The following is a 23,582-nucleotide window of genomic DNA, read 5'->3' as shown; positions in this document are numbered from 1 at the left end:
CTCATCAGGCTGTATACCTTAAATATGTACACTTTTTTTTGTCTTTCAACCATACCTCAAGAAGAAAGAAAGGACAGCCTAAAAAGCAACTGGCAAATCTAGCCTAGGAATGAAAGAAAGCCTTGATGTGTAGTCCTCAGTCTGATTCTAGCCGTGCTGGTGCCAGCAGTGGACATGGGTGTTTTATAACATCTTTGAAGCTCAGTTTTGAAGCTTGTGGTTAGATGTTCCCCAAAGCCTCATGCTTTTCCAGAGGTGGATGAATCTAGAGTGTGTGATGCTGGGATTGAGGGCTGTGATTACTAAACCACTACATGTGAGTGATTGGTTTGGCACTGCCCTAATTCTGGTAGTCTGAATAAGATGAAAAGAGCAGAAAGACACTGGTAAAGTCCCTTGTTGCTTTTGTTACTTTCTGGCCACCATGAACTGTTTCTCTTGTTGCTTCTGCTGTCTTCCACCGCCATGAACTGTTGCCCCTCTGCCATGCCACCTATGCCTTGGAGCCAACTGATTATGGACTGAAACCTCTACAAACTGAGCTAAATAAACTCTTCCCCCCGTTTAACTTGGGGTGTTGAGTATTTTGTCTCAGCAATAAGAGAAAGTAAAGTACACATTGGTCATATCTATCTTCATTATATAGATAGTAGAAAAAAATTGTTGAATAAATGACAATGCTGTATTATGATATAATAGAAATTCAGTTTTTAGAAATTTCTCTTTTTTTATTAGTACATGTTTGCAGTGTGTGCAGTTTACAATCATCTTGTGTAGTGGGTACGTGTACACATAATCCTCTTCCCCTTCTCTCTCAGCTCCCTCCCTCTTCCTCTAAATCCCCTTTACCCATTTTCATTCTTGTTGATATTATTAATCTTAGCTCATATTTATAGCATATAGTGTTTATATTCACTAAGGCTATTAGGTTCCTTGCGTGGTGAATCTTTATTCTACTTACTTCCCCATTCCCTCCCCTTCTCCCCTCACCCTGGGTCTCCTGGATCCCTTCCCATTTGCAAGAGATCTAAGAATGTTTTGTTATTCACTTTAGTTTATATGTGTATGAATTTTAAATTCTCATCCTGTTAAAATGCCCTTATCTATCTGACTTTGAAGTTTTCTACTTAACTTACATAGAGATCAATTTATTTTTGTTCTCAGTATTATATGGAAATATTATATGGGAAAATAGTGTCTACCTAAGCATTGTGTCAAGCATATAAAAATACTCAGAATTTAATTAGTATTCATTTCTTAGGTCCACAAATTAGTATTTTGATATTTGTTTGTTCATTGAATACTTAAAATCTTCAGCATGCTTTCCTTTTACAAGTGGTTTTATAATTCCTAGGACAAGACATTAAGTCGGCTAAAATTCATTTTACTATAGCCAACTTGAGTGCATTGACACGTCTTTTCCTTTTCAGGTAGTTTTTGTCCACAGGCTGGTTTCAAACTTGTGACCCTGCTGCCTCCACCACACGGAGTGCTGGGATTCTGGGTTGCACCACCACACTCCTTGGCTCCTGTTTTAGTTCAGATCTTCTCCACCTCTTAGCAATAGGTTGAGTGATTTTTCTTAGCGAACTAGTATGTGAGGAGCATCCTATCAGGGCTGAGGATGTAATGATGCATGCTTAAGGTCAATACCATCTCTGTGTTCCTTATTGCATAAGGCTCTTACCTGTCTTTCAGGCTTCTCTTTTCTCCTTTTTTTCCCACTATCTTCTAAGCCGTCTCTACTCAAAGCATCTCTATAAAACTGTTCAGCAATCAACATTGCCTAAAGGTTAGTTTCCAATTCTTTACTCAATATAAGGGCTTCACATGTAATTCTTCTGTCAAACCCTGTGACACAGTGCCTGTTTCCTCCAGACTGGGTCTTTGAGTCCTGTATCCTTTAAGACTCAGATCTGAAGCCACTTCCTGTTTCATTTGCCTTCTTCCTATGCCCAGGGTAGTTCGGCCTTTGAAAGTCCACCGTACTTTATATTGACCTCCCTATGTCAGTCACAGGGTTCTAAATATTATCCTTTCCTCACTTAGCCATGAGAAAGTAAGTGAAACCTCTACTGACATCCTTTTTGGATAAATGCATAGCTCTAATAATATCTAAAAGGATGTACAGTACTTTCTCCCATTATTAAATGGGAAATCCTGGGCTATATATGCTATGCAAAGAAAAGTATTTCCCCTAGAGTATGTAGAACCTTTGTCTTCAGTGAAATACCAATTTGCTTTGGAACTATTTTAAATAAAGTGGAAACAAGCAGGCCAAGAAATGAGGCAGAATTCGTGCCCATAATTTAAATTCAAACCCTAGTTTTCATAAAATGTATAAGCCTGAACTTCTGTATTAAACAGTAAGTAAAGCAATAGATTTATTCTCTGTATTACAATCATTTCTTTGAAGCTATTTAAATATAATCAGAACTTTCTCATAAGCTATTTGGAGAATAGCTTTGGAAAGTCATGGATATTTTAAAAATACTTTGTGTTTCAATTATGGGAAGCTTATCTGGTTTTGAGTCTTGATTGAGAGTATGTCTTCTTATTCCCAAAGTCCCATCATGGTCTTCAGGAAAACGGCATTCATTTTATGGTGATTTCTGTGTACTCATTAGGCAGTTTCTATAGTTTCTGGTGGTAAGCCATGGGAAAAAAGTATTCTGTCTCCTGATGTACTTCCCATTTGATTCTTATTTTTCTTGGACAGATTTTTAATGGACAAGACTTTTATGGATTTTCTATTAAGCTTTGTGATGACATTTCCTTTTTTTCCCCTCATTTTACTTTCTCTTCATTATTATCTTACTCCTCCTCCTTTTTTCTTTCTTTCTCAGTGCTAGGGCTTGAACCCAGGACTTTCATACAGAACTGTAACCACAGCCATTTTAATTTTGAGACAGGGTTCCTAAATTGCTCACGCTAGGCTTGAACTTGTGATCTTCCTGTCTTAGCTTCCCAGGGTGCTCGGACTACAGGTAAGAGCTACACGCAAGATGGCTTTCTCCTCCTCCTCCTCTTCCTCTTCTTTCTCTTTCTCCTCCTCCTCCTCTTCCTTCTCCTCTTTCTCTTCTTTCTTCAGTAATTACTTTTGAAAACATTTCTTCACCCCTCCATCTTCCAATGCAGTTCCATCTTAAGGGCATGGAAGTGACTGAATAGAACAGAATGGCAATGTCTTTGCTACTCAGTTTTTATTTTCATGTAGTGTAAATGTATGCACAGGGAGCAAAAAAAGAGAACAAAGTTAATCAAGCAAACAGTTGATTTTCCAGATTACACCATGTCTAGGCTTGGAAAGAACAGCAAAATACATAGATTTTTACGAGTATAGAGGGTTTTGTGTTTGATTTTTAACCATTCTTCTAAGCCAGGGAAAGAATTACTTTCTAAACTGGAAATGTAATACTGTATCTTTAAAATTCAAAACCTATTGTTTAGCGTTATTATTCATTTTATAATTCACACCAAACAAGTGTGGCTATGGTACACATCCAATACACTTTTTTTTTTTCACTTCCAAGGCATATATTAGAAGCTAAAACTTCTAGGATTCTGTAGGATGCATAGATAGGCCATGTCAGTATGAACACTTAGAACATAAGGCAATGGACTTGTAAATGTATATTTTACACTTCCCATGTTAACTAAAGGAGTTTTAAGATTACCTCTGTATGCATATAGCTTTAAGACCGTAATAATCAGATGTAAATGTCTCTGCCTGAAGTTAACATGTGGAAGATGTGAAGAGTATGTGCGTTACCTCATTTTAGAGGATGTACCCCATATGTCTGTGCAGAAATAGATAACATACCCTAGCAGCAACATTTTTTTTCATTCTTTATCCTTTGTGGGTTAAAAACCTCAACATTGAAATACATTCTTGAAATATACTGCAAATATGTTTGAGAAGTCTAAGAATAATATCGAAACTTAATCAGTATGCTGAACATATAAGACATATAGTCCTTTGGCTGAAATAATGAAAATTAATACAGGAATGTGTTAGCTAACACTATGCTCTGTCTCAGAACCTGATTATTATTGTGAATAGTATGCTTGCTAGTTCCTAACAGGGAAACTTAGTTCTTCAGTTTCTTTGTTTTTTGTCCGGCTGGTCCCCAGCTATTTTAGCTGAACATTTTACATACTAACGGAGAGCAGGGGAGTGCATTTGGCAGCTGTTCATGGGATAATAATGAAATATGCAATTTAGTACTGCATGCTGTTGCTGTAAAATGTGAGGAATATTTTATAGAGATCTTGGTGACCAGAACTGTCTCCACTTTAACAAGTCTGTGACCTTGAGTGAGGAAGTTGAATTTCATGTGAGAATAACTGGTACTGTTTTCTTACAGGTAAAGAAAACGTGCACAGAATCCGATGTTTCAGAACCTCAGAATTCCAGGTACAGTAAAATAAAGATCAAGACTTCACTGAGAAAAACTGCAATTTTGAGAATTAATAGAATATTAGACTATACCACAGGCTCAACTGTGACTTGAAACATCGAATGTCTTAAAGAATTTTTGTGTATGGAAATTAGGTATTACAATGACTAAAGTATCATTAATCATATCATCAATAAAGAAGATTGATTGAAGTTAGTTTTTTAAAATGATTATAGAAATATCTCTAGAAATACTTGAAAATATTCCCTTAGATGTTGTTTTAAGTTAACCTTACTTTTTCATTCTACTCTGTTCTTATAATCCATTTAGATCTGAAATTGTGCCTGTTATGGAATAACTGACAAATCTGTATTTACAAAAAAAATAAAACAGCCTCCCCAAAATATCTTTCACAAGAAATACTTCTAGAGTTTGAGAATGCTGTCAGATTGTTAAACTCAACATTAACTTGGCATGGTCTTTTTGCTTTTTAGAAGCTGGTAAAAATGATGAATTAAAATTGTCACGCAGCTCAATGGAAGAACGTAGCACCATTTTGTTGTTTGTGGTTGGACCAGATCCCAAACAGATTTTTAGGCCTGTGCATTTTCATTACATTCATTTCAAAACTTAGGCCTCAATATTAAATGGAGAAGGGCCGGGGATTTAGCTCAGTGGTCCTGGCGCCTGTCTGGCAAGTGCGACGATCCGAGTTTGATACTCGGTACTCCCCCAAAAGAATATTAAATGGAGAAACAAAACTGTTGCAAATACCGTGAGAATAATAAGCATATGTCTTTGATAGGATGTTAATGATGTGACTTACCCTATTACACTGAGAAATTTGTATTCATTGTGAGGTGGGTACTAGGGTCTTGTGCTACTCACTGTAGCATATGACATGGTTAATAATTTTCTTGGTTCAGAAAAACAATACAAATCTTGATAAAATGTTAATGGTCACTATATTTTTCTTTTATAGATCAAGTATGTATTATGTACCAGTATGATATGCTTATCACTGATTCTTCTAGATATCAAAATGATTGTACATGTATAATCTGTTCCTTTGGATCTTTAATGGCATGTAATATATAATATAAGATTATTTGCTCTTTAGTCTTTCTTTCTTTTTTGGTTTTTTGGTACTGGAGATCGAACTCAGGACCTTGCCCTTGGGGTTGTGAGGCAGGCGCGGTTCCTCTGAGCTATATCCCTGGCCCTTATCTTTAGGATTTCTAATTAGCTATCAAATAGAATGAAATAATTTTCAGCTTATGGGAGCATTAGAAAATGGATGAACTGTTAATTATTTTCCTGCAAAGCACAGAAAGGTAGGACGTGTAGAGAGAAAGAAGAGCTGGAGCACTATGCCTTGCAGGTGCTTCCTTCCAAATCATTCTGCATGCTCTGAAAGGGCTATAGAAGTAATGCAATCATTTTGTAAATGTCAGTGTGCCATTTTTTTTGAAAAACTTTATTTCAATTTAATACAAGTAAACACTAACAAAAATATTTTTTAAAAACATTCTTCTGTGAAAAAAAGCAAAACTTCATTACAAATTAGAGAACAACCCTAGCGAATACTCAGTGTATCTTGAAGACAGAGTCAGAAGGAAAAACAGAGCAGTAATCATCTGTGTTATTAATATTTCATATCAGTTTTTGTGCTTGAGGTTGCTCAGGATTTTTTGATAATAAATTTTAAGCCAATTTGGTAGAAAGCTACCAAACTGACTTGGTATTCACAGGCTGCTTCAGTAAGTTAGAGAAAAATTCAAAAGTTTTCATAGCTCAGTGGAGTTTGAAATTAGATCATTCTTTTTTATATAGGAAAATCTCAGCCTGTGTGACATTCAAAGTAGCGTTTCAGAGCTGAGGGGATGGATCGCTTGGCAGCATGCACGAGGCCCCGGGCTCCATCCCACCACTGCACCAGAAACAAAAACAAAAAACCGAGGAGTGAAATAAATTTTACTTTTAAGATAAGTACTGGTTATTTCTCAAGATTGTTTAAAAATGTATTCTATTCTTTAATAATATTATCCCTGTAAATTGAAAAGTGGCTGCAGTTCCTAGAAATTAGCAGATATTTTCCATGGATTAGCTACTTCTTAAAAGTTACTTTCTTCGCCCCCTGCTGCGCAAGCTCAAGGACCGAGTTGGATCCCCGGTACCAAAAAAAAAAAAAAGTTACTTTCTATGTAATATAAATGGGTAAAATTAGGCAAATGACTTTCTAAGAATGCTAACGCTTTTTTGCAATCAAAAACAAATACACTAAATAAACAATCCTTATCAAAACTCTAGATGTAAAAGCCTTCAAGAGAACCTGGGGTCACTTAGGCTTTCACGGTGCCCAGACATCTTCGCGGTGGCCGGTTTTTTCCTGATTTTTGCTTTGGTGACCAAACTCCACACTGTAGCCAGGGTCAGTACCATGCAATATGACCGTTCTGGGATTTTGAAATTTAGTTACTGACACTAAAGCTGGGAGACCCTAAACTGACACTCACGAAGAAAAGAATAAAAGTAGGCTGAAGAGCACTTTGTATAAAAGGATATGATAATTACTGAATAGTTAAGGAATCAAAAAATGCTTAAAATAACATTTATTATGTGCTTTCACAGAGGTTCTGCTTCTATAACCCTAAGCAGTGATTTAGTATGCAAAAAGGGGTTCATTATTTTTTAACCATTAAGAACCATTACATTTATATTTTCTCATTTTCTCCCTTTTCCTTAATCCACTTGCAAATGCATGTGTGTGTATGTTTGTTTGAGAGAGACAGATAGACAGACTCAGTTGGATTGTAGAGTTTAAAGCCTGGTGCTTCATGATTCTGTTCTAAACAAACCTTCAGTACGGACTTGAGCTCAAAATGAAATATACTGTATCAGCATAAAGTCCAAGCTGAAAACCTCCTGTCTTACAAAATGCTGCCTCACTTGGAACCTAGAGTTAATGTCATTCATTTATTTAGCCAGCTTTTTATTCTGTGTTGGTTTTGGATTTTCAATGATTCGAATAAATACAGATTGGAAAATGTTTTTACAGTAGGGAAGTAATTAATTGGGTGTGGAGGCTTTGTCAGGAGAATTCTTGGAGTGACATATGTGTATCAGCAAATTATTTGTCTTGCTTGGCCCTAATTCCTTTTGGAAAGAAATGCTGGGACTGCAGATGTAACTAGTTGATTGGGGAAAAGAGAATTTACGAACCCATGCAGTATGAGTGAGGCAAATCTGTCTTCATAGAAACAGCATTTCGTATATGTACTGAAAGGTAGACATCAGGGACAGTATTTGCTCTGCTTCCTGAAACTATTAAATTTGATGTCACATGGAATGGAATATAATACATTTCTTATAAAATTTTATACTCATTAAATATTTTCCTTTTTTTTGTTTTTCTTCTGTGTTGCTAACCATGCCTGGAGTACACTATTCTTGGCCTGTATTCTTAAAAATGTTAATCATAAAATATGTTCTTTAAAAATATTAAAGTTTATATTTATCTCATGTTTTACTTATCCTCAAAGTAAGTCTGCCACTAGATAAACCATCTTAAAAAGTAAGCAGAGACTTTATTTTTAAGTTGATTTTTTTTCTGTATTGATGGTAAATTTATCAGCATAGATTTGGGCCTTGTTTGAGTCACTTTAAAAGTACATGGTTCTTATTAAATATAATAGATAGCTCCTGAGCAACTGAATTTTTTACCAGATGTTTCTCCGAATCTCACATTTGAAAAAATACTTGTAATTTCAGTTTTTTTTATTTCTGAGGGGAGAGGAAATAATTTGCCTCATTCTTTCATTGGATCCTTTATAAATGTTTTAGAGTTCTTCTAGATTAAAGTAGCCTGGTATACTGAAGTGATTTTTTGTTGTTGTGATCTTTTATTCAGTTTTTCTTTGCCTTTTCTCTTTTGGGGTTTCTCTTTAGTGAACTGTCACCAAGAATACATCAGAGAAAGGAATTACAACTCAATTCAGGCATTTTTATTTTACACTAGTTCTTTTAATGAAGGAGTGAATGGAAATAAAAATTTTGGTAAAATTCGGCTGTGATGGAACTTAGAGCAGTTATAGCAACTCTTTTCCTTTAGTGGCTTCATCTCGGCCTGCCTACAGTACTGCCTGCAGAGCACAGTAATAAGATTGAAGAGAGACTATTGAAATAGAAAAAGTACTTATGGCACATGGGAACTAGAATGATAATATTTCCTTTTAGTGAGTAAAAAAGAGATTCCATGGGTAATGGTGAGGGTCGATCTTCCTCCTTCATTAGCTAAAGACATTGAATTTTCTGAGAACTTAATGATTGCCTGAAATCAGCAAAGGGCCCAGCCCGAGTCTACTTGCCTAAGTCTTTCCTAATGTTGCAATTATCCAGACAAAGGCAAAATGACTGTCCAGCTTTAAAGAAGCACTGGAATTCATTTTGGCTTGATAGCTAGGGTTTTAGTGAGGCTCAGGAAGTTTATTGATTCAGGGCTTAGCTGCAAGAGCTTTAAAAATGCAGTGAATTCATCATCTTAAATAGTTATGATTTAACAATGTTACAGTTAAGTCATTAAATTATACATATTTATTTGTTAGGATAATAAGTTTTGCACTGCTTCCAGAAGACTGAAATGTTTATCTGCATATAACTGCCTGTCTAAAAATTAAATGCTATATTGTTTTCACTGCAGGGAAAGCTGAGGGGCCCTTCCTGAAAACATGGATACTTTATTACTGTGCCAAAGCCGAGGTGCATCTAGTCCAATATTCTGTCTTCAAAGATCATTTCTGCCGGGTTACATTTCCTCAAACTAGAACATTTGGGAATGTAGTTCCAATAAGCTTAAATTCTCTCAATAACACAAGCTAGCCATGTAGTCCATGCAGTTATGCAACATTTCTTGGACTCAGTTATATTATTAGCATATGATATTTTTGACTAATGAACCCAGAAAATTGCTAGTCATGTGCACAATAATAATCAACTCCTTCTAGTTATTTAAAACAACCTCTTTCAAGTCATAAGGTATGCATCTTCTGAAAGTGATAGGTGACAGATATTCTAAGAGTATGGTTCAATTCTCCTGTGATTTAGTTAACCTGAGTTATGTTATAGCTTAATCCCTTTCTTCCAGTCCACAGTGTTTTGTCTTGTTGCACAGTTGGGCCTCGTTTGGACTTCTCTCCATTCTCTTCATCATTTTTCTCCATTCACTGGAGGTTTTCTGAATTCCCATTGATAGAATGCTACAGGTGTGGATTCAGCTGGAGTTGTGAGTGTGGATGATGTGTTGTTTTTTGCTGTTAATGGCACTCAGCAGGTAGCGTTAACTTGACTGTTTTGGTCATGGTAGTGTCCTGAGCATATTTCTTCTGATAATTGATGTCTCTACTAAATCCACGATATCAGTAATAATTTAAAATTTAAATATCTCTAAACTTCACTTGATCTTAGCCAAAAAGCCGAGAAGCGATCTAAACTTAAATTGTACTTAAATGTGTTATATATATAATATGTCCCCTGTCAGTCCTTTTTTATGTCTTATTGGAAACTCCTGGTAATTTATCCTTTCCAGGATAAATTATACTATACTAATTATAGCAAATATACTGTCTGTATATTTGTTGACTTCTTGGTATCTTTCTCCATTTAGAGTGAATCTTGAAAGCTTAAATGACTGAGCAGATTAGAGTAAAATAATGCAATGGGTTCTGACACATTGTTCCTAATGGAGTAGTTGACTCTTAGGGCTTGCATTGAACAAGACCAGTCCTGAAGCTCATGAGAGAAGAGAGATAAACTGCACTAAGGCCTTGCTCTCCACACCCCTTCATTCACTGCATGTTCGGTTGGCCTTTGCTTTACTGTCTTCAGATTCTGAGGTCTCATTCTTAGTTTGTTTTACTTTCCCTTTTTATCTTTTCATGTATAGTCCCTGTTCACGACTTTGGTCATGGCTCACAACGCCTAACATGCTCTGCTCGCCAGAAATTGAAATGTAAATGTGTTTTAGAGATGAATAGTCCCACTTGATTTATGCGAAAACTTAGAGTATATTGTAAACTAGGTGAGTTGGCCCAGATGGTGGCTTGCGTAGTAGATTCGTTATTGTTTTAGATACAGCTACAAATATGTTATTGGTTGCAACTACAAATATGAACCTGTCAAAGCGGAAAAGGGAGTTTTGATTTTTTTCTTATTTCGTTTTGTTTTTTAAGGAAGGATATAATATCCCTTGGAGAACTTGAGAAGGGAGGGTGTTCTGAGTCTCAGAAGGTATGAGGGCCGGGGTGGCTGTCCAACTCTCCTTCATCTCTCTGCTCCCAGCTGCTCCAGTGTCTCCGTGTCTCTGGATTCGGACCAGTGGATTAGCCTGATGTTTCCTCCAGGACCCGCGAAAGGAGGACAATTCCCATGTGACACTGCTCTTGATGTTGTACATTTTATCTCTTTAACCCCCAAGTAGATAGTAGAACTTCCCTTTTTCCTTATCTCATTTCTAGATTTCTAGGGAAGAGAATGCCACCAGAGAAGCAAAACAGAATGTGGCTTTTAGGAGCCACATCTGGGAACATACAGATGGGGGTTGAGAACTCCCTAAAGAGGGACACCGAGAAGATAACCAGCAAGTGTGCGTTCCTTCCCAGAATGTGTAATCCACTTGTGTTATCCAACACCCTGTTCCATCCTTCCCTTCATGAAATATAGAAAAATGAAAATGCACCCTCTTCCCTAGTGAGATACAACTCAGTGGTTATTCACTAGTATGAAGATTTATTTCATAGATCAAATATTTATGAACTGTGATCTGCAAAGCAGAAATTTCTTGAGACAGACCCTGAAGTGGAGTGGCAACCAAGCTTTGGTGTAAAAGGACCTCCATTGCTCCTCCTCCTCCTCCTCCTCCTCCTTCCTCTCTCTCTCTCTCTCTCCCTCCCCCTCCCTCGCTCTCTCTCTCTCTCTCTCTCCCTCCCCCTCCCTCGCTCTCTCTCTCTCTCTCTCTCTCTCTCTCTCTCTCTCTCTCTCTCGGCTTTGACCTTCTTGTCCTCATCCCCAAGCTGACCACTTACCACCCAGTAGACCCAAATCTCTCTTCTGCTCTCAAATGCTAATCTAAATGCCAATTACCTTCTTCATTTCCTGTGATTAATCTGGATGTTAGATTATCAGATTAATGCACTTTATCCTATGATTTCAATTATTTACCTTTCTAAAAATAAGTTCATTGAAATTAGAGTCTTGGTTTGGACTTTGTTTTGAAACCAAGTCTGCAATACTCTCAGAGAAATATAACCAGTAATCAGTAGCCTAGAGCCCAATTTGGAAATTTTGGCAGACCTTCTCTAGACAGCAAGTGGTCTCAAATGGGTTTCTGGTCAGGTGATAACATGATTAAAATTGTACTAATGATGACAGATCAGCCATGGGACAAGTGCTTGGAAGCAGGGAAACCAGCTAGGAGACTTACTTAAGAGGCCTGAGGGAAATTTAGCAAATTGTGCTTATTTGGGAGAGGCATTATACACTATTTTTCTCATGGTTAAAACATGTTTTCCAAATTTTCTACACTGCATATCTATTTCATTTGTCTTTCTTTTGTCTTTAATTATATACAGAGTATGAAATAGGCATGACAGTAATGGGACTGGCTGCTTCTTCTTGATGCTTTTCATCATTCTCTAGCAAAGAGAAAATGCCTGACTTCTCCACATGTATTAGTGATACAGAAAATGGTGATGCTCCTGGTCAGCTTCCTCTGTTGCAGACTGAGCATCTCTGACATCTCATGAAGCAGTCTTTCTACAGACAGTAGAAAGTTACTTGCTTTGAATTAATTGGGTCTGAGTAATGCATCACACAAAGTAGCATTTGTTTAATGCCATTTTGTTTTATTTTTTGGAGCTGGGGTTGGAACCTAAGCCCCTGTGCATGCTAAGCACATGCTTTGTCTCTGAGCTACATTCCTAACATCTTGTCTAGTATTTTTTTTATCCAGGGGATCTAAGGATCTAAGAAAAGACTATTTTGCATCATGGGGATAATTAAAATTATTGTGGATGGGAGTGGTGAACATCGCTGCATATAGGTCTTGTTGACTGGTCTGCTTCGGGGGTATTGAGATGCATAAATCCTTATTGTCATCCTGGACGTGGGGCATCATTATTGCAGAAGTTCTAGAAGAAAAGTGGAAACTTTTATATGTCCCACTTCATGGTGTACCAATTTAAGGTGGAAGAAACAAGGGCTCTAATGGTTTCCTTTCTGCTCTTCAGTTACAGAAACACTTAAAGTTACTGTGTATTGGGCATCTACTATGTGTCTAGCACTGAGTGTTTGAGATGATCCTATGCACAAAACAAAGATTATGTTAAAGTGTAATAAATACTGGGCAAAAGAAGAGACTTGAGAACACCGAGGAATAGATTGTGATTTTAAATGTGATGCTATTTGAAGAAAACTTGAAGATGATGAGGAAGTAACCCAAACAGAAGACTAGAGGAAATATATTCCCTTCGAGAGGACCAGTGCATGGGCCCTTCAGCAATGGCCTGCCTGGCATCCAGACCGCAGAAAGGAGGGCAGTGTGGCTGGAATAGAGTAAACCCAGAGTTTAAAATTAGAAGTAACGCTATTCCAGAAAAGCTATTTCTTGCCCTTCCAGTATTTTGAAAATATTTGCTTGAAATTTTAATAAATGAGTTGCGAATAATTTTTTCTGGACTAATTGGTAACAGTCTCTGGCAGGCATTCCATCTCCCAAGTGCTACCAGATGGGGCTGCCCCTGGCCAGGACACCTCTCTCTGCCACACCACACATTCCCTCTAGGAGTATAGCCATGTCCTGATCAGAAGGCTTGGGGCTGCTTCACCAGCAGAGCTCAAGGCCTTAAGCCTGTGTGAAAATAAAGCCCTTACAGTTTCTGCCGTAATATAGATGAGGTTTCAATAACAATTCCAAAAATTTGATATTGAAAGGTACAGAGATTCTGCTCATTATCTGACATTTAATCGTCACGTTTCAGTTGTCTTAGCAACCTACGCAATGCTCTCATTTGCTTTTCAATAAGCCAGAGGGTGAATGGATTCTTTGTTCATGTGTTTATGAATTTCTATCACCTGATACTTGATGTCTTTTGGACATGCTTGCTATGCCAAATAACTGTCTCCATATTATATTCTTGTAACTAAAATTAAATTCAACTTTTCCCAAAGATGTTAATTTCTGAGAGAATATCCAACATGTGAATAGTTGGAGATACATATAGTTTAAAAATGCTTTCATTTTCATTTTGGTTGTAATTAATTTCCAAGGCTCTATAAGCTTGACAAACTTAGTTATCTAACAGACATCACCCTCACAGGCATATTTGAGAGCTGCAGAGAGAGACAAAAGCCTGATAAGGAGTATAGGTGTCCTAGAATTTGCTGAGTACTGTCTCAGTGTGAGTCTTCACTTACTGCACATATAGTCTAAACTCTAGTGGAGGAACATGTTGAAATCATTGACAGAAATACAGGAAACTAAATGACTGCTCTTAATGATAGTATTGGAAAGTGGCAAAAAGAGGTAGAAAAATAATTAAAATAAATGTGAGAATGCAAAATGCTTAGTCACTTGAGGTATTTTAGGATTCACACTAGAAACACTGTAGACAATTCCCAAGGCCATGGATATGTCTTAGTACCTACCGTGTAAAGATTCTTATGAGTGTTGGTCAGCCTGATTCTGTAAATAAAAGTTAATTGTTTTTAGAGTCATAATATTTTGGAATTATTTCTATACTGCATGATTCTATTTTAAGTACACTTTTGCACAAATACTCAAAATTTGAGTATACTCACAAAATTTGAGTTTATTGATAATTCTTTGAAGGTTTCTGGACAGCTAAGTTTTGGTAGTTGCATTCCTTTTATTCCACTAAGAAGAACAACTAAAGCGTCTGTATCACTGGGGTTTTTGAAGTTGGTGGCGGGTGGAGGGTTCTAACCGGTTCAGGTACCTAGCATGATTCCTGGGACATAGTAGGAATTAAACAAATGTTTGTTATGTGAATGGGTGAATGAATGAGCAGTGCCCTTTTACTTTTGGGGGATAGAAGAGTTCTTCATATCTTTACCTATGCTTTTTTCACTACAACATGCCGTGTAATACTAAGTAATGAGGTTTAACTGTCATTTGTTAAGATCAAATTTCAGGAAGGCCTCTAAGTTTGCCATAGAAAGTAGAGTACCATTATGTCCCAGCTTGCCCCTAAAACAGTCCCAGTTTACACCTGCTACCTCAGCGTCTCTTTGGTAAAACCCACTTCACTTTCAAGAAAATTTTGTTGGCATGATAAATTTTGAGTTACCTTAAATAAAATCACCATGGCTTTTACAAGCTTCTTGAGATTAAAAAAATGTAATATTCTATCAGTGTTTCTTTTTTATACTTCATTCCTTCTATCCTTTCCCTTCCTTTCTTTCCTCCATAGGAAGATTTTTATAGTGGTCCCTTGTGAGTTTATCTTTATAGTAACATAATATGTGAAAATCTCCCTTGAAATAAAAGATCATTTAAGAAATATCCTGGATTTGTAGGCTTGACCTAAATAGGCAGCTCCTCTATTTCATTCTGTCATCTAATTAATGTGTAGGAACTCCATACTTCTCAAAAACAGTACTGCCTTTTCCAGAATACACACAGAGTTATCACGTGAAGATCCCAGCTCGTATGATTCATCTCTGCTGTCACCGTGCTCTGGTATTCTTCTCCTGGGTGCTCTGAAGTCCCAGCTAATGGGGATGTTAGATATGCTAGTGCCTGGGAAGAAGTGATTAATGTGGCTTGGACAGATGCCAGGACAGATGCACCATGCCCTCAGGGTGGCAGCTGTTGTGGTGAAGATTGCTGGCCTTAGACAAGAGTGTGACGTCCGACTTCAGACAGGAGATGAAACCAGGCCACTGTAGCTCAGACGCTGGCTTTTCCATGTTCTTAACCTATGTGTTATTGCTCTTGGAGATTCACTATCTTAGGCTTTCTAATTATTTATTGTTTGTTTTAAAGAGAAACATTGATAAAAACCATTTTATAGAGATCAGAAATAAGGGGGGGGAGTGTGTATGTGAACACACACATGCACGCAACATGGCAACATGACTGAAGTATGGACAACCCCCCACTGTTTCTCCAAGGGAGATTTGGGTAACTCAGCTCTGTAAGGAGGGCCTGTCCAGCACAGAGCAGTGCTGACCCACACACTGCAGGACTTTCTGACACAACCTTCTTCCATATCCCAGTGAGCCAAACTTTCTGCCACTACCAGTGATGCCTGATTTTGGTCAGAAGAGGCTGCTGTGCTTACTAAAAATTCAGAGGCTTTGTGGACTGAAAACGATTTGGGAAATACAAAGCTTAGAGTATTCTGATGGGGAAACCAACCCTTTGAAGGCCCAAGAATGAATCACTCCGCTTTGCTGGAAAAGAGTTTCTCTTCTAGAGTGACCCTCACAGTGACCCTCAGTCTTGGTTCTTACAGACACGACATGACACAGGACACACACGCAAGCCTACAGGCAGCAACACAGACCTCACCAGTACATTAGAGAAACATCAAGGCCAATGTCCTGATGACAGCCCTTGACTGTCGGTGCTGCTTATAGGGTCAGCAAGCTCCAGGGCCCAGGTTCAAGGCCTTGGAAGAAGAGTAATATGAGGTTTCAGAATTGTTTTTCCAAAATTTCTACATTTCTAGTGTCTTTGTACTCTTTCCACTCATTTCCAATTTACCTGTTCCATTCCATCTAACAAATTCTTGATAGTAGAACATAATGATTTTTGTAAAATTTAATTTCACTTCACGGAAACATTTTTTATTGATGTTATGGAAATGAATGGTGTTTAAGGAATATTGGAAATAACTTTTCACATATTGACAACTTCTTCTTGATTTGTCATTTATCAGTACAGTATTCTAAACAGGATATGGGAATCTTTGATAATGACTTCTTTTATTTGCACATATGCTGTATCCCCTGATTTATCACACTGAATCCTTTGTGTGTCCTTCTGCATTGAGGCCCCATTTAGTTAAGCAACTGAGTTGCTGCTCAATGCTTTGTGCTTCATACAAGGGATAAAAATTGGAAGAAAGGGAGGATGTTGCAAGATAGGGGCCTTGTCTTCAGGTCAGGAATCAGATGAATGGCAAAAGCATACTTGTTTTTCCTCTGCTCAGTTCCTAGAAGTGACCAAACTGACCAAACTGGTTTTGCAAAGCATAGAAACTGATTCTATGTGGATGGTAGGGGTTGTTGATTCATGTGCTGGAGATATTTACTAGAATTTCCATATTTTCTAAGTAATCTTACCCTTTCTTAAGGGAGAGGGATTTTATGCAATAGATTGTCATTGGACTGAATTTTCACAGCCAAATTGAAGCTGTTAGCATTGGTTGAACTCTTCTTGCTGAGTGACTTTCAAGGTGGTTTTCAAATTCTTCCCATTAGAGCATCTGATGCATTTCAGCTGCTTCTTTTTTGCTTCGTATTTTCATGCTGTTTTGACTCAGTGGCTTTTCTGATTATCATGTCAGTAATAACAGCAGTTTTAGTCTGACGTGTGTTCCTCATTTAAAGTCCTGGTCTGAAAGTGCTTCTTTTCTGTACATGCTGCAGGAGGTTGGTTTCAAAGCGCCGGGAAGATTCTACCTGAGTGGATTTCAGAAAATAAGGACATTTCATATGGTAGATTGGGAAAGGCCAGCTTGCTAAACAGTCCTAATGTGGGTCCTTTGGGGAAAAAAATGCCACTTTGCAGGTTAAAACTGTACAGAGTAAAGTATTTCCCCCAAATGACACAGGTGAAATATGCACAGGATAGAGAAACGAGAGGTGATTGGTGCCTCCTGAAGGAGAGTGGAGTTTATTGAAAGATTTTTAATAAGATACACGGATGAAAATAAATTAGGTAACTATGTATAGCATCATTATATGGTTGGGATGTTTTCGCTAAATAGTTGCATTGTCATATCTGTAGTCTTCTCCTTTCTCCTATCTGTACCCATCTTGACTCAGCTCAGCTGGTACCCACTGAAGATCATGTTCAATCCAGCTCAGTATTTGAGAAGAGACTGCCTGCTCTGCTAGTGGATTTTTTGTTTTGTTTTGCGGTACCAGAGATCGAACTCAGGACCTTGCACTTGCAAGGCAGTTGTGGTGCTAGTGGATTTTTAAAGCATAAATTACACATGCTCAGATTTTTCAGTATTATCCATTACTTGGTTAGTTCATGAAATCCAGAAGTTGGTGGGTGGAGCAGAAAGGTAGGAAGAGTTACAGAGTTAAAAGCAGGTTGAAACAAGCTGTTGAGGGGCAAAAAAATCCAAGGAGGCCACTTAAGTTTTAAATCAAGAATATATTTTCAGTGAAAATAGTTTCTCATGATTCACAGAAAAATGTTGACAACTTCTGCCACATCTGCTGGAAATCACAATGTAAGTAAGTATTTGTGTGGCACTGAATTATGGCAGGGATCCGTGCTGTGATGTGAAGCAACGTTCTCATGCAATGGCAATACTTTTGTATTTTTCTGGCTTTAAAAGTAGTTTCTTGACTTCTAAAACATGTTAACAGCATTTCTTCTTCTCCTAATTACAAGGATAAATTGGCATTGTGCCTGTATGATTTCCAGAGTAGGTTTTTAAAAATAAGTGTAATGGGAAAGATAATCGTTTAATGCTGGTGGATAAAGTTCTGGCACAGTTTAAACAAACTTATATATCAAAACATAAAGAGAAAGTTTTATCACATTACTAGGAAAACAAAATGGAAGGATAATTGGGCAGTTAGATCTGAAATGATGAGGGCTGGGTTTCCATGTTTCATAATATTCTTAAGGATTTCTTATTCTGAATTTGCATATCAGAATAGCAGCACATTTTTTTTAACCTATTTCTAGTTTTTATGTGTTTATATAGTCTCCATTTAAAAGTGTTTCATTTTAAATTAAACACACCTAGTCCATATTATGTGCAAAACAACATCATTTTGTCAGTGAGTTATTAAGAATAAAGTACTAATAATGGTACATCATTGGGCTGGGGATTTAGCTCAGTGGTTCTGCCACTTGCCTCGCAATCTCAAGGTCCCTAGTTCGATCCTCTGTACAAAAAAAACAAGTCACATTATTTCTAAGGTATAAACTGATACAGATACAAGTTTAAAAAACTTCATACAAGCTCCCTTTGTAAACAGTCTGTGGTATTATTTTATCGGTTTATTTTATTTATTATTTAGCACAGTTCATGAAATCAAACTCGGTATTTGTGCCCTAGATATTATGGTGAATTACGGTATACTGATGGAAAGGATAGTAATAAAGCATACAAAGTATTAATGGCTACCTTCTCTTTCAGTTGTGCTATTTTTTAGGTAGTGAAGAGGTTCTATATTCTGATTTCAGTTTAAACTAACTTCAGGTAGCATCTACCTCTTTTATGTTAAATTGTAGACTTTTTTCTTGTTATCCTGGGATAAATGCTAATCAGTGATTCTAATAACAAACTTTCAGACCATCTTGATTCATCTGAAGTGAAAAGAGGAGTTGATATAGAATAGGAACTGTGAAATAGCTCCCTATCTTGCTTTATTAATATTTTTCACAGACCATATTTAATTCCTAAAAATCTAGCTTAAATAGTAGTACTTTATAGGGCGTAGTCATATAAGATAAATAAACTTTCTCTTTTCCCCAAATGCCTTCTTTAACTGAAGGAAGAGAAATAATATTTTTGTTCTGATATGTTCAAGAGGAGTACAGGTAGTATGCGATGTTAATTCCGTGTTGAAATGACAGTTCATGGAAAGCGTTTATTAAAGAACACATTTAACTTCAAGGATTCTTCTTAATACCAAACAATATTTATTTTTCACAATTGTCCTTAATGTATTCAAATCTAAATACATCAGTCTTCTGTTTAGACTGTCTTTTACACAAGAAAATACTACAAAAAATACCTCACAACTGGAAGAAATCTTTCAACGTATCTTCTTACTAAAATGGCTCAGGACTTTAAGTGCTGAGTCTTCCGTTTACTTACAGTTTTGTAATTCAATGAATGTTGCTGACGAGAGACAAATTAGAATAAAAGTACAAAACATGTTGCCTTTTTTCTAATGCTGATGTTTTGTTGATGATGAAAGAGCAGATCAGTTCTCAGGTTACTGAATGGATGAATATTTTTATCCATTAATTCATTCCTAACATTCAGGTAGGTAGCATTTAGTGAAAAGCTTTGTTTGCCCCATCTTTGTACTGCTTAAAGAGACTCCATTCTTACTTAAGTTATTTAGACAAATATTGGCTCTCAGTTCAAAATTTTTCTTAAAACATTCAGGGTTGATTTGTTTCATTTTACACAGAAAATGCAAAAGTTTGTAGTAAATAAAAGAAAAATAATTTATAGTTTCAGATCATACAGTCTTCCAGTCATAGAGAACAATTCCAGTCATTGGCATGAATAATATCACATTTTTGTAACATTAAAATACTTGAGACCATTAATTTCTTATGAATTCACTTATCAGCAAATGTAAGTGTCCACCTAACAGAAAGCAGTTTTGTTTAGTTTCGAGTGTCCTTTATGTTCTTGTCACCCTGCCTCATCCTCCACCCCCAGTGAATCACTTATATCCAGCTTCTAGTCACTTTGGGTCTGCACATGAGGGCAGAAAATCCTAATTCCTCTTCACTCAAGATTCAATACCACTTGCCTTATTCTGTTTTAAAACTCACCTGAGAAGTGCCTTGCTCACTCATTCCTGGCTGCCATCAGTCTGCTGTTCTTTCTGCATAAGCACATACTCCTGGTTCTTCACTGGAGAGCTCTTATTCTTCCATTTTCATTTGGGAGTCTCCTTCCCTGAGAAACATTTTCTACCATAATGTGTTAGAGGTGCCTTTCCTGCCCACAGTCTCCATCTCCTGTGCTCACCACTGCCATGGCCTTAACACAGTGTGCTATCATATCATGACTCCTGCCATCCCAGCTGGACTTTGATTTGCTAGTGACCTTATTTTCTAATCTGTGTTCCAAAGTTGTAGTCATGTTCTAGCCCATAGCAGGTGTGTTATAGGCTATCTATAGGATGGATGGATGGATGAACATTATTTTGGCAACATTCTTCCCGCAATAAATCTCCTCATAGTACAAATGGCTCAGATCGAATATAATGGTTTTGGGGTGGGAGGAAATATCATTATTGTAAAATCCTCAGTGCTGTCTACAAACTTATTTTTTCTTACATTGTCATAATGATGTGACTCATTTCCTCTGATCTTATAAAAATCACTCTTGATGTTTTAAATCCTAGTACCTATTTATGGAATGCAATACTCTTGACTCATTAACTCAAAAAATTAATTCAAGAAGTATTTCTTTTCTCTCTCTTTTTTTTTTTTTTTTGGTGCTGGAGATCAAACTCGGGTCCTTGCACTTGCGCAGCAGGTGGCGAAACCACTGAGCTAAATCCCCGGCCCTTCAACAAGTATTTCTTGAGTGTCAGTTATACAGTAGGCACTGTTCTAGGGTGAGAGGGCTACAGCAGGGTGTGAAGTAGAAGCTTCCTCCTTGGGCTTTATGTTCTAATGAACAGACACAAACAGTAGTAAAAACTGGTTTATAGAACAGTATATTGGATGGTAGTAAATGCTATGGAAAAATGCAAATCAGGAAAAGAGATGTGTGGGAGGAAGAGGATTACTGTTTCTCACTGTTTGTCTGGGTAAAGCCCTAGTGAGAGGCAGATGGGGGAAATGAAGGGGTTAGTCATGCAGACACTTGGGAGCAGGGTTCCAGAAAGAGGGAAAAGTATGTGTAAAGGTCCTGAGGTTAGAGCATATTTGTTGTGTTTTGGGAATAGTGAAGCCAGCTGGAGAATGTGAGAATAGGAAAGACAGTATGCTGCGTGATATACCTGGGAGTAGAGAAGAGGCAGAAAGCAGTTCAGCTATGGTGATTAAAATGCCTTTACCTTTTACTCTGAGTGAGCCGGAAAGCCACTGAAGGCCTGTGAGGTACGAATTGAACAATTGCACTTTGTTTGTAATGGGCTCACTTTGATTTCTGTGTGGCACAGTGCTGTTCCATATAGCTTTCTGCAGTGAAAATGCTTCACAATCTACACTGTCCAGTAGCGCAATAGCCTTTTGCCATATGTGCCTATTGAATGCTTGAAATACGAATGATGCAACAAGGAACTGAATTTTTAATTTTCAGTGATGTGGTTCCTATTTACTGGACAGCACAAGGGTCGAGTAAAAACTGAAGGGAAGCCAGTGTGGGAGCCCGTGGTGATAGCGCGGATATCCAGGGTTGTCTCCTCTACACAAAGTAGGCCTTTGTCAGTATTTTCTTTCATTCATTCATTCATTCATTCATTCAACAGGAGGGTACTCCACACTTAGCATGGTCCAGGGTCTGTCCTAGGTATTAGGGGAATTTAATATCTATTATATGTAGCTTTGTTCTTACAAAACTTATGAAATAGCAAAGGTAAATACATATGCAGCTAATGATACAAGAAAGCCTCATAAGACCGTGACTATTAATTTGTTAAAGACGAGAGTGAAAATGAAGGCAGGGCTTCCTGGAAAAGGTGACGTCTGACTGCACAGGAAGAGGTGCTCAGTGTGAGCAAAGCATAGTACATAATGGCGTAGACTGGGGTTCGTCTGCAGCCCTGGAAAGCCTTTGAATAAGGGCAGTATGTATTTTGTGAATTATCTTCATTAAAAATGTTCTAAGGTCTAGGCAGGCATGATGGTGCATACCTGTAATCCCAGCACCTGGGAGCCGGAGGCAAGAGCATCAAGAGGTGGAGGCCAGCCTGAGCTGCCTAGGGAGACTCTATCTCAAAAAAAGAGAGATGAGAGAGAGTTCTAAGATTTATCAAGACACTCAATGCTTTGATCCTCAAAATCATAATGCCCCTGGCTACATGCCAGTAAATGCGTAGTTAGAAGGCATAGCTTATGTAAAGCTATTAACAGGCTATATAAAACCTGTTCTTTATACTTTGACAAAATATATAACATCCAGGTACACTGTTATCATTTTTTAATTCTAGAAGTTTTTCTATCACAATTAAAATGAAATGAGTAAAATTCATTTCTTTTCAATCTCTTTTGCTTTTCCTGAGCAGAAGAAATGCAGTTATGTTAAATCAAGTTATGCTTATGATTATAAAGAAAAGCTGACCAAAGAATTAACATATGTATAGCACTTGATTTTCCTGCAACTGAAAACTGAGACACTTAAATATTTAATTTTAACTTTCAGCTGTACTGTCTATTAATCTTGTGAATGTTTTAAATACAGGTGCTGATATGAAAAATACAAGATATCCTATTTCTTTGAATTTTGGAAGAAATTTGGAAGAATGACTCCTTTTTTATAAATGAAAAGATTATTTAGAACTCTTAATTTGAATAATTTAAATTCATTATTGAAATGCTAATTCAGTTTTATCAACCACACCTTATGCTGTGGATTAATGAACCTGAACTGCTGACTATGGAGTCTAGGCATTGTTTGTTATGTACTGAAGGAAGGGTGTTCATCACAGGATGTTTATTTAGGTCACTTATTTCGTATTGTTAGGAATTTGTTAGTGTTTCTTAAATGGAAAGAAGATTGGACTAGACATTAGGGGAGTAGAAGGAAAGACCTCCCTAAGCCCAAATTCTTCTCGCATAATGGAGACTTTTGTCCTTGCTTCTTCTAGATCCTCATCCCCCACCCTCTGCACTTGGCTCATGGCCTCACATTACAGCAGATCTGGCAGAAGCAGTTCGCAGACTGCCTCCTACCCTTGACTCTTGAATACTCCGAGGACCCCCTGTGCCGGAGATGAAATGCAATCATAAATCTTCTCAGCTCCTGTAATTTTAGTCTCCTAAATTCAATTAAATTGAGCCTAGTAAGAATTTATAAATCAGAAGTGAACTCTGTGTAGATTTAGTTTAGGGTTCTGATGTTTGCTACTGATTGTTTCTCAGGAAAGAAAAAAAAAGGAAAATTACTGCAGCTGATTTATTTTTTTTTTGGAGCTTCCTCGTGAATGTATGACTTATAGAAATCAAAATCATATTTCTCAAATTCCGAGACCACTGCCTATCGGGCAATTCAA

General features: G+C 37.3%; 1 protein-coding gene across 8 annotated transcripts in view; it reads left to right on the top strand.

The window, feature by feature from the left end:
* Eya4 (EYA transcriptional coactivator and phosphatase 4) overlaps positions 1-23,582 on the top strand; it is a 144,447-nt gene that overhangs the window by 8,166 nt on the left and 112,699 nt on the right. For all 8 annotated transcript variants that reach the window (XM_087190090.1, XM_087190089.1, XM_087190095.1 and 5 more), the window contains exon 2: positions 4,368-4,417. The gene's annotated coding sequence lies outside the window, so the exon portion shown is untranslated. The remainder of the gene's footprint in view (positions 1-4,367; positions 4,418-23,582) is intronic.

The sequence above is a fragment of the Heterocephalus glaber genome, unplaced genomic scaffold (genome assembly GCF_053883595.1).
Source record: "Heterocephalus glaber isolate CG9 unplaced genomic scaffold, H.glaber_assembly_v1.0 deba00001550, whole genome shotgun sequence".
Taxonomy (NCBI): domain Eukaryota; kingdom Metazoa; phylum Chordata; class Mammalia; order Rodentia; family Bathyergidae; genus Heterocephalus; species Heterocephalus glaber.
The sequence above is the reverse complement of the archived record's forward strand: the minus strand, read 5'-3'. Positions and strand labels throughout refer to the sequence as shown.